Source organism: Liolophura sinensis, chromosome 1 (genome assembly GCF_032854445.1).
Source record: "Liolophura sinensis isolate JHLJ2023 chromosome 1, CUHK_Ljap_v2, whole genome shotgun sequence".
Taxonomy (NCBI): Eukaryota; Metazoa; Mollusca; class Polyplacophora; order Chitonida; family Chitonidae; genus Liolophura; species Liolophura sinensis.
The window spans coordinates 44,709,588-44,721,951 of record NC_088295.1 but is presented as its reverse complement, the minus strand read 5'-3'; the positions used below and the strand labels follow the sequence as shown (position 1 = coordinate 44,721,951).

The window sequence follows — 12,364 nt, the reverse complement described above, 5'->3', positions numbered from 1 at the left end:
AACTACCAGGTATTAACTATGAACTTTTGGAGAGTTGATCAGAATACATTTGCATGCAAAAAAGGCTAATTTACATTTTTTATTCGGGCTTACTTTGTATTGCATGTGACGATTTATGGATTTAGATTCCTGTTTTCTAATCTTAAAACTTTTTTTTTTAAGTCATAAAATTGGCCCATCTAGCCAACTTTATGGCCATTGAATTCCAGGGATGAAGATGAAACCAGAGTGGATTGAAGTCATGTAATATTGCAAATGTAATACTTGATGAAAAACAGGATTGCAGCGACTGGTTAAGATGTTGTTTGGCCTTCCAGGTTGATTTAGTTTGCTCATTCTTTATCGTAGTGTAAGGTTTCTTCAGATACTTTTTCACGAATGCACTGAATTCAGTAGTTATAGTCATGGAAAGAAATTATAACTTTTATGTTATTTTATTGTTTTGGCTAATCGCTTTTAGTGGCCTGGTACAGATAAAGGAACTACATGTAATTTTACTGAAGCGTGAGTAGATGCAATTCAACATAATTCAGGATTCTTTTGGTAAATTTGCCAAATATCTTGGATGAGTGACTACTTTTTTTGTCTCCGTAGCGGAATTGATCTTGTTATTCACTGGGTAAGATTATTTGTCTGACTGTGTAAGCGAATCGGAAAATTTACATATCTGTTCTTGTCGTAGTTTTACATGTGATATGATGCTCTGATAAGAATTATTGATTTGTTCAACCAAGCATTTGTGCCCGTGACAATGTTCCAGCTCCCATTTGGGCACATCAGAGTTTGTGGGCTGCAGACAGTGTGTTTGCTAGGGACATGCTTTGTTGAAAGCTGTCTAGATTATGCTGGCTCAATATTTCTCAGTAGGCTGCTGTTGGAGTGGTAACACTGCAGCTTTCCAGTGATTGTCAATGGTTTCTCTTACATCCATGTGTGTGGAGCCCCCTTTTAGGGGGAACTGGAAATGCAACCCTTTTTTTTTTTTTCTCTGCATTGAGAAGGCTGGTATTGTTCTGTGAATGTGTCGACAGCCATCTGCTTATGATGTTATACAGGACAGGGCTTAACCCATCCGCTGGGATGTCACAACCTCCCAGGGCCTCCTAGTCTGGGTGGAGAGGTCGACAAAAAACTTGTCTACACTGACACAGATCTATTATGAGTCACCTTTGTTACTAATGGATCTGAACCAGACAGGTGGCTGTCTCTTTGGGCTGGATCATCCTCCCTGGGTCGGGCAGTTGTCATATTTATCTGCTATTCATTGCAATCAACCCCATCATGTTAAATGGTGCTGAGTTTTAAGTAGATGACGTCTGACCGGTGCAAAACAAAGCTGTGATCATCATCAGTTAATTCTCTTGGGTACCCAGACTTGACTTGTGTATTAGTTGCTAGCATTCCCCCTGACCTTATTGAGATGGATTCTCACCTTAGCCTCAGCAGATTGCCCTGTCCAGAATCCTTAGAAGCCGCCTGGAATGAAAGGTAAGATAAGAACCACATTGCCAGAAGGGGAATTAGCCATTGAATCTACTGGTAGCACTGGCACAGATTTCTGCATCCTGAATACTTTTTGTACACAGTGGAGAATGTGGGATCAGTTAACTGTCAAGTACAGGTTGAGAAGGATGGTACTATTTGTTTAGGAAGCAAATTATAATTGTGTCCTTTTGAAAAGTGTTTCTGAAAACAAATTAGTAAACAATTCAAATAGCACACATCATAGAATTTTATTATTTTGTGGAAATAAGCATCATGCTGGCCACTCATTCCTTCCTTAATTTTACATTATTTAGTCAAAGAATACACATTTTCCAGAATTTTTGTTTTCCAGCAGGTGCTCTGTTATGTTTCTACGATAAGTTTTTAGCCAGGCTATAAGGTTAAAAGAGTTTCATATGCTACATGCACATTTGCCTTCACCTTGTTGTAACTTTCTAAAAGTCTTGTCTGGATGTTACACAAAGAAACATGTCTTCTGTTCACTGAGTACTGTGAACAAAATGCTCAGAATTCTTTCAGCTAACGCTTATCAGCTTTCACACATCGTTGGCTGGAAATAGGAAACAGTTCCACACCTTGGGGAAAGTTTGAAGTTGCAAACTGTGAGAAGACAATTTGTTTGAAAACTGATACCGTAACAGTTCTGTAAGAATAGTGGTGGTGATGTTAGTGATGGTGTGGTAAATTACTTAGTGTTACAAATATGTAAATAGAAACACATTTACAACAATACTACACTAAGGCAGTGGTGAAAAGACTGAACTTTTCATCAGTCTTCTCTTGTGTACAAGAACAATTGTAAAACCTTAAGAAACAAAAGTTATATCATGCCATCTAATCTAAATGTTGCAAATAACATGTAGTTTACAGTTGGGTCCTTCAATGTATCTCTGAATAGTTTCAATCAGCTCACTAGATACTTTATCATGATTGCACTGAATTCAGTGGTAATGTTCTACTGTGTCTCTCAGTAGTTTGAATTAGTTCATTAGAAAGTTAGTTTCAGGAAATATCATTAAAAAAAAGTGGAAATTTGCTGTGTAGTTTCTGTGATGCCGTGGAGATAATACATAAGAGCATGTCACATTTATGACTGCATGATGTTAATCTTCCATTATTATAACTAATCTTTTGTGGCAAATCACAGCATCAAGTGTGAACGCCTACATGTGTATTGCTCAGGCAGAACATTTTCTAGAAATTCATATAAATGCAATATCAGTTTGGCTTCCTGGAAGTCATGGGTCATTTGAGAATTTGTCATGGGTTTTCACTTGCTAGTGTACAGCATTTGGTTGACTGGTACTGGTAGTTAAGACACTAATTCTCCCCTGACTCTCTGAAAACATGCTTGACTGGAGGTTGTAAGTCTTTTCATGAATGATTATAGAACATTTGTTCAAGATAGTACCACAAGCTGCATGTAAACTAGATGCAAATCTTTGCATTTCACATACGCCATTTTCTGCGATGATGAAGTCATGAAATTCTTTCAGTTTCTTTTGTATCATTTCTAACCTTGCATTTGGAAAGAAATTCAAAATCTTATAGTTCTTTACCCAACTCATTGCTGTATTTCTTTAATATAACATTACCCATTGAGTTCAATTTGAATTTTTATTTTGAGTTCAATTCTTTTCTCCCCTCCTCTCATCTTGAGGGCATAGGGTGTGTACTCACTGTCGCAGTGTTTGACCACTTCAATGCAAATCTCCGAGTTTATGAAAGAGTACTTCATCAGACCTGGCTTCAGGCTTAATAAAATTTGGATCACTTCATTAAGGAATGAAATTATGGCTAAATTTGAGTTAAGCGATAATCAGTCAGTTGTTTTGTGGTAGGATTTTCCTCCCTCAAAATCTCTGACAAGGCAGAATCACATTAATTTTTTAGTGCTGTAAACCTGCGTCATTGTCAGCCATATTCTCTGCACAATTGAGAAAATCTGATTTGTCATGGCCGATTCCATTGTCAGCTTTTATTCTTGGAATGGAGCATTAAAAATCAGGAGCACACATGCTATAAAAGAACTGGCTCTCAGTGGATTCCTTTTGTTTTCTGAAGATTTGGTTGTATTTGCTCAGTTTTTTAGCTAACTGTCGGTGTCAGTTCTCCCTTTCCTCGGATCATTATGGCATTGGGTTCCTGATGGATTACGCTTATTCTGCACGAGACAAAGACCTCTGAAAATGCCGACCCTTTTTTTTTTCTTTTATTGTGGGTCCAATTTGCAGGGGATAATGCCTGATAGAAGGGCTAAAGCTTGTCATTGTTACGCAACTGCAGGCCAGCATGGCTTCTCATGCAGTTGGCGTGGTGTTGTAACTCACAATTTATTGATGTCCCCATGAATTATCCTTGAGGTAAATATTTCATACGACCACATCTGTCAGGCCTGCTTTTCTGGCATTTTCTGGCGGCTGATGGAAAGCCAGAGGTTTCATTTGTCATTGAGTCGTGCAGTCACTTTTGATAGCAAAAAGCACTTTTATTACAAAATGCCACAATAAGTGGGCAATATTTCATGCCTTGGATTGTTTTGTTTTTTTTTCCAAAAAGATTACATACATTATACCATTTTATGCTGATTGATATGCCTTTACTCTTCTCCTATGGCAGAAAGTAGGGTATTTAAAGCTAAAAAAAAGTGTTATGCCTGCCTGAAAATCATTCAGATTCATCTGTGCAGCAAAAGATATGCTTGTCATATTATATCAACTATATTATGTCTGTAAAGTTTTTTGATATTATCATACATAATTTGTTGACAGTCTATCTTAATAGAATGTTCCGAAGGGACAGATAATTTTGTTCAGCAATTTATGTTTATATAATCAGGTAAAATAGGTGTAATTATCACACAATTAATTAATTGTGCTGAGTACTTTTTGAGCAAAATAATGACTTCAGTGCGCTTCTGTATAGACATGGAATCGTAAGAAATAAACAAATAGATAGTAATAATAACATGGGATAAAATGTCTAAGAGCTAGTATAAAGAGTTACATTGATACTATATGTACTGTAGTACTTGTTTTTTTTTTTTTTTTTTTGTTCAAAATTAATTTGTTAAATGTTACAGTGAGCTTAAATGATTCGTTACACATCCATAATACTATACATGCATGGGTATGTCTACATTCAGTCATGTGGGAAGGTTTACTTACAGAGGGCTGTGGGTCCCCCTCCCTTAAACTCCCCCACCGGGCTCGACTCATGGGTGAAATATTCTTGAGTACAGGGTAAAACACCAATCAAATAAACAAATCAAGTAAATAAGTGTGTCACCATGTAACTGTAGCAGTCTTGATATATTTGGAATAACATCTGTCTTTCTGTATATTGAATAGCCACACAATCAGTGACTTCGCAAGCATCCATTTCAGCCTTTCTCCTGGCGTATAATTTAATGAAATATATTGTATTTCCTTGGGCAGACATTGTTAGTAAACTTTGATCCCATTTGTATATAGTTTGTACTCAACAGCCAATGTTTTTGCTATGTGATATGTCATCGTTTTTTTTTTTAAATCCCCACTTGGTGTAATATGGTCTGGCAGAAGGAATTTGGCAGTGTGCTGATCAAACTGGATGTTTTTCATTTGTTTTCGTTCATGCTGCTGAATTATTTAATGTTCAGACAATTTTGTAGTCAACATTTCCTTTGAGAAATCCCCATGATATCACACAATGACATGTCTATTAATATGTGTACCCTGCAGTCAAAAAGCTGACATCAAACAATTCAAAGCTCTAGTCAGTTGAAATACCTGTCAGAGTTTTATGCAGCTTTCCCACGTTCTACATACTGAGTGTGTTCCGCATACCTGTGTATGTTTGAGTGATATAGTTTATGTGCATGTAAGTAAAATTACTTACAATGCAAACTTGATGTGAAGGGACTTAAACACATGTAACCTCAACATAATCACCATCAGAGATGTACTGTGAGATGGTACATGTGGCACGAGGTTCCGACTTGTTTAATTTACGAAATCTAATGCCCTATTTCCCCAACCTTTTTGCATATGAAAGAGCAACTTTTAGTGCAATTTATGGACATTTTTAATTTGATTTTTGAGACAAAACTAGATTGGTTGGATTGGCCAGTTTGTAGGGCTTCACAAAAGGTACAGTTTTATTAGTCTACACAGAATAATGCGTCCAGAACATGCTTGAATAAACACCTTGCAAACATACGAAAAGGTTGAAGAATTACAGTATGCTAATTATCCTAATTTAATCCTGCCCATTCATGTCTCTAGAGGGGTAGACATTTCAGTCAGGAAGTGTGGTTGGTTTGTCTTTACTCTCGATCAGCGACCTTGTTCTGCACAGATTTGTCTGTGTGATTGAAGTCTGTCGGCATGTCTGCGGAGTATCCTCTTCACTGACACCAAGTGTTTACGTACTTTTTGTAACTGCAAGCAAGCAAAACACAAAAACTGTTTTAATCATGAAATGTAAGCAGAGAAATCTTATCCACATGTGTGCTGAGTTTACTCATGGGGGGTGTAAAGTGTTTTAAAAACTAATGTGATATATTGAGATTACATTTCTGGAAAGATTTTATAAAAAGACATATTACTGATATATGATATGTTACACAGAAGTTTGTACAAATATTTTTTTACATCCTTTCAACATTGAATGTAAGAAAGATATAAATTATGAAAAGAATGGGGACTGTATTAAATTTTTATCAGAAGTATGGTAATTATTTGGGTTTTTACACCATTTGGCTTAATTTAGTGTTTAATATTGTAATTATTAGCTTGTAGTGTGTGAACAGTAAGTTTATGCGGTGTGTAAAATACCTGGAGGCTGTTGGGTATGATGCCACGTATGTGTCTCCGCATGGGATTCTTAGCACAACACAGCTTGCTTAGACAACAGACAGAAATTGTCTCTCCAATCTTTGCCTAATCCAGTTTTATTCTAGAGGTAAACATGTGATGAACAAACTGTGGATTTTAAACCGAGCCATTTCAGGGACCACAGGCTGTCGTGGGCAGACATAGCTCCAGAGCCTGGTTAGCCTCAGTGAACCGTGCTGAACCGGAGCACCTGTAATAGGCCGCACCGAAGTTACTGAAACTGTTCCAGGTGTACTAAGGGTGACCAGGCTATCCGTGATACTGTACCACCAGTAGAGTGTGATCTAGCCTGGTACTCGGGGGACCAGCAATTCACAGCTAGTCAGCCCAGCTGTATGGCTATAAAGTGTTCACCACAGGTCATTTTTCAGGCTCGGCCTGGCTCACTCAACATTGCTGTCGTCGTTGTTGGGCCCCCTTAGCTCAGGTGTTTGCCCACCTGGCAACCTCTTTGAGGCTGCAGAGCTCTTGTGATGGACAGGACTCCACCAGTGACCATGTTTAAAGTTGCCCCGTGTCCACACTTTAGGGCAGCCCGTGGATATCAGTAAGTTCGATCAGGGGGATCTGATCCTGTAGTTTCTCCCCTAGAAAACCTTTTATTTACGTCTTAATTTAGGGAAAGCTTGCATCTGTCAAACTAGATACGTTGACAGGATAAAAAAAAAATTTCTATTAAATGCAGGTAAGTGATTTTTTACAAACTATTTATTGGTTTTTGCAACTCACATTTATTATGTTGAGGGTATATTTTATGAGAAGAACTTAATAAAGTAATAAAATTGTTTATAAGGAAGCAATTAATGTGGAATGTCATCTTCATTTAAACTAGTATATTTATGTTCCAAAGACCAGTTGTGTTCATCTACAATTTGTCATGTTGTACATACAGTACTTTGGACGTTTTGATATTTTTGACTTGTTTGAATTTACTTGCGTACTTCTTGAATCATTAAAGGTCATTTTTATTGATAAGAAAACCCTAAGCCACTGCTAACAATACAAAACTGGTTTTTCTTCCATAATTAACTTCACATCATAAAGAAAACATTAATTCCTACGTAAAAAGGAGAATGTTGAATTTTTGCTTGTTAAGTTTGAGAACAGTTATATTAGAATATCGGAAGTGTCCGTAGGATATTAATAGAGAGCAAGGTAAATCTGTGAGATAATCATCATATTATGATATATTCCCTTGATAATGATAACATCTGATTTCACCTTTGTACACTTCACATCAGTGATCAAGATCGTTCATCGTTGATCAGACTTGATATGTTTTACACCTTGATTTATCTGAGGTAATATGATGATAAATCATTGCAAATTTCCATCCCTTTCCCACAGAAAGGTATCTGTCCTAACCACCAAATATTCATGTTTAATAGCTAAGGTGATCGGTTTAGTTCACTAACTATTAGTTTGCTAGCATTGTATTATGGAAAGGTCAAGCATGTCAAGACCAAAGATCAGTTGTGGTCAGAATGTGACAGAAATCCACCACACATCCAGGTGTACATGATGCGAGCCAGCCTAGTTGATCAACATTTTCTTACACAAAGCTTAATTATTTGAGGTTCAGTATATGAAGCTTATGCCTAAACATGATTTGTGCTGGCAGATGAAAAGTTTGTATAATACCTAGAACATCCCTGTGATTGACCTTTCTACCTTATCGCACACCTGTGACCAACTTTACCTATATGGATTGTTACCTGCAGCTTTATCAACCCCTCTTAAATGGGTCAGCTGCCGGGAAAGTAAATGGATACGATATCTTAATTGATCTTCATAGACACGCCATATATAGCATATGTCAGGCACAAGTATTTTAGCTTTGTGGACCTTTCAGTCAATTTCAACGTTTAGTGTGTCGTAGTTGATGATGTTTTAGTAAATAATAGACAAAGCCTAAAATCATGTAAAAATTTTAGAAAGAATTAATGACTAGTTTAGAGAAGCAGGGAATATTCCATTTATTTGTAGCATTATGTGTATTTTAAATTGATGAAATTGGCACAGCTCTATTATTTAGGCATTTCCCCCACAAATTGACCTTTTTACTTTAAAAATGTACCTCTTATTTGTATGCAAATTAGCTCATTTATTACATGTACCTCTTATTTGTATACAAATTAGCTCCTTTGTGTTCTCATACTAAAGAGGAATATCTGTGGAGATGAAATTTTAGTAGGATGAAATTGAAGTCAAACAATATGTGGGCTAATGCTTAAGACATGTGCTAAATGCATGCATACGAGTATGAAGTGTACGGACTTAATGTGTTACATACAAGTATTCAGGGATGAATCATTTTGGTTGGAGTGCCCTTTTACAAAGAACTATTAAAGTGTTTGTAGAGATAAAGAGTCACCCAGCCTAGGGATATTTTTACTCTGGATAAACCTGTATGAGTATCAAACCACATATCTTCACAACCTTTGTCATTATGGTGCGGAGAACCTGCAGCCATGGTCTACACTGGGGGGTGGGGTGGGGGTAGGGGGGGGGGGGGGGGCAGATGCTAAAACTGCACCTTACAGCAACAGACAACATACACTTTTATGCAGATGTAAATAAGTACATGGCCACAGACGTTTTCTTCATAATGCACACCGCTTTAATAGTTACGTGCGGACATTGTGGTTATTGTATTAAATAGTAATGATTACATTCAGAGCTTCATGTAAGTAAGATGTATATGTACAAATAAATGTGAGACAAACAACCACACAGTGATCACAAAGACTTAATTATGTGCAAGCAAAATCATAAGTAAATTCATATTAGAAAGGGTTCTCTTTGGTGTACTTTTTGCTGTGCCAACTTGTACATACACACAACACCCAAGTCCTTTATCCAAACGTGAGAAATCTAGCCTTGATTGTGGCCATGTAACAGTCAACACTATACCTTGAGGTAGGGCCCACTTATATATGGAGCATGCATAATTTCAGTCTGATTAAAGACTATATGCTATAATTTTTGTAAAAAAGATTTGCTAAAAGAATAGGCAATCGTATGACTCATCTTAAATTTTTCTTCTAACCAAAATTTATTCTTGATAATAGTATTATGACATCAGAGTTTATTACATAAACTGATTTTGGTTTTGTATGGGTGTGTGTGTGGGGGGGGCGCAAGGGGGTTCCCAGTATTACACATCAAGTACATTTTATAATGAAAGTCAGAAGTCCTTTTTTTTTAAATTTCCATAGTTCAGTTGAAATACAATGTATGACTTGTAAAAAATTATTTGGTGCTCCTGTCAAGATTTTGAAATTAAACATCAACAAATGGATGGTAAAATAACATGCAAACAGAATCTGCTGTTAATTACAACATCTAAGAACTTGACAGGAATGTATAGCTCATGCAATTTTTACCTGGATTTCCAACAAGGCAACTTTTGTGTTAATGGTTAATTTAGTGTTATCAACGAAAGCTGAGTTTTTGGCTGGTTAAGAAGGCAACTACAACTTGCACTTAACCAGTACGACTGCTTGTTCAGATCCGCTTCCTGTAGAATGAAATATTAAGAGCCTATATATGGAGTAAAACAGCAGTCAAGTCAAATCCAACTTGAGTGACAGAATTTTGCTTGTGATTAATTTACATTTCTTAAATGTGCCATACCTTGGCTCTTGCTGTTATGTAGGAACACCTGCGTTGCCTGTTTAGCTTGAAGAACAATGAAGAGTTTAACTTGGTAATAGTTCCATGATTGGTCTCCAGAAAGCTGGAGAGACCTTTTTATGTTGAAGTCTTCCAGAAAGATTGGTCTGTAAATTAACATTTAGACTGCAGGACAATTTAGAACTGAAGTAATTTCATTCAGTGTGCATGATGTTACAAATTAAACTTCTGCATCTCTTAATTCTTACGTAAGCCATGCCAAGCAATTTACCTAAGCACACTTGAGACTTCTTATTTGACTGCTCCAGAGTTCTTTCTTTTTTTCCTTTTCTCTGTTTTTGTGCCTGGCTTCAGTTAGGTAATCCCTCGTAAAGGTTACGTAAGCTGAAACAATCTCCTTGAGCCCTCCAAAAACAAGACATGGCATTAGCTGTTTTGCCAGTAGCCTAGGTAACCACTAACGCAGTTCATCTTCCACATAGTTGTTAAGTCTCTAGGTTGTAATGGCTTTGCCTCAACTACTCTTATTTGTCTCTCTCTTGTTTTCGGCAAAAAAAATTGGCATGCCTGTGGTATGGGTGGTTGATTGCACATTCGTGGCTGACACTCACTGTGGAGATATAGTATGTTAGTGACACGCTCAGAAATTACATCTCAATTCAACCTCCAAAAGTTTTATGTACATTTGAGTTTTATGTTCATTTGTGAGGGCACACACCCTTTTTATTGTATTTCTTGCATAGGGCTACCAATGACGAATCCTATGCAAAACAGAAAAATGCTTTAGAACTGCTGTTCTGTTTTACCTTGTTATATGTTTCAGGTTTGAAATGATTAAAGCTTTTAATACGAAATGGAAACACGAACCCTTCAAACACAGACAGTGGATTGCGTCAGACTATAATTGCGGCAGTTGTGCTCAAAAATAAATGAACCAATTGTTCACATCCATAAAGGGGCTTTTCTATTATTTGGCTGGATACAGTGTAATTTCATTTTGCCCGTTTATGACATTAGGCATTATGAATAATCATTGGGTAAACTGAACACTCTTGATCACGGGTACAGCATCGTATGGTATGAATTATTCACGAGATATTTGCACTCTTAATTTAGTAAATTATTGCTCACCCTACTAAACTTGCTGATTGATTGGTATCGTGAAGGACGCCTAGTAGAAATGAGAAAGTGCTTGACGATACTGCCATCATGATTTTTAAAGACAGTTGCCATGGAAACTTAGCTGGCCGATGTAACCCTATGATGTGACTCACTTTCATAGTTGAATTTATCATGGACTATTGATCGTAAATCAGAAACCAGTTGCTTTTATACCCAGACTGGAGGAGGGCTAGATCCCCTTCTATATTTACCTTCTAGCTTATGAGTCAGGGTTGATGTGACGCCCAGTTCTGTGGGTGCCTAATCAATGCCCATGTAGCAACCAACTGGAGGTCGACACCCGGTACTGACTGGTTTGAATGCAAACAAAGCCTGGTGTATAAGAGAGAACAGATGAAACATGGACAATGTAAAGCAAGGTTACATGTAGAAATTCTTCAAAAAAAAGACTTATTAAATGATGATGTTATCCTACAATTTTCTCTACAGCATCATCTACAGAATGATGATGTGCTAAAAGCTCATGAAAAAAATATAGCTCATGATAATTTGAAAGGCTAAAAATTAGCAATTTTTATAATTCATCCCAGACAGTAATGAAATTATGAGCAAAAAGAGAACAGGATTGACAGTGATATGATCATCATAACAGTGTTTGAGTCCTCAAAAAAAAAAAAAGAGAGAGAGAGAGTGAGAGATCAAAAAAAAAAGGTCTTTATAACCAAATTTACAAAGACAAGAAAAGTTAATTAGGTTGAAAAGTGACTTGGGCAAATGACAGGTTGATAAGCCATTAGTACATGTAGTAACCATAACAACAAGATCTCTTAAAAACAGCGTTTGCATTCATTTAAACAAAATTGCCTACTGATGCATCAGATTTCACCCACTTAGTGGTTACGTAGATGCAGGGTATACTAAATACTATTAATTTTTCACAGGCTTATACTCGCTCTGCTTCTACCTCCTATTTATAGTGCTAGTATTTTTCACCTTCAGTGAGAATTAAGTGGCCATACCGATTATTCTTAACAGCAGGGCATGCTACACTTATGAGTAAACCTGTTTGACATTATGTAACGGTGTAACTCCAGGCTTGTAACCTCATTAAAGCTCATCTGAACAACATTATCTGGCTTTAGTCTGGTTACACAAACTCCATCTCAAGGGGCTCAATTCCCTGGGGTGTATCTGGGTGTGTGGCAGATTGTTTTAACTAGGGT

At 36.9% G+C, this 12,364-nt stretch overlaps 1 protein-coding gene across 4 annotated transcripts in view; it reads left to right on the top strand.

Annotated features, from left to right (window-relative positions):
- The window catches only part of LOC135466787 (neuron navigator 2-like), a 195,840-nt gene that overhangs the window by 125,872 nt on the left and 57,604 nt on the right, over positions 1-12,364 (top strand). The gene's annotated exons all lie outside the window — the stretch shown is intronic.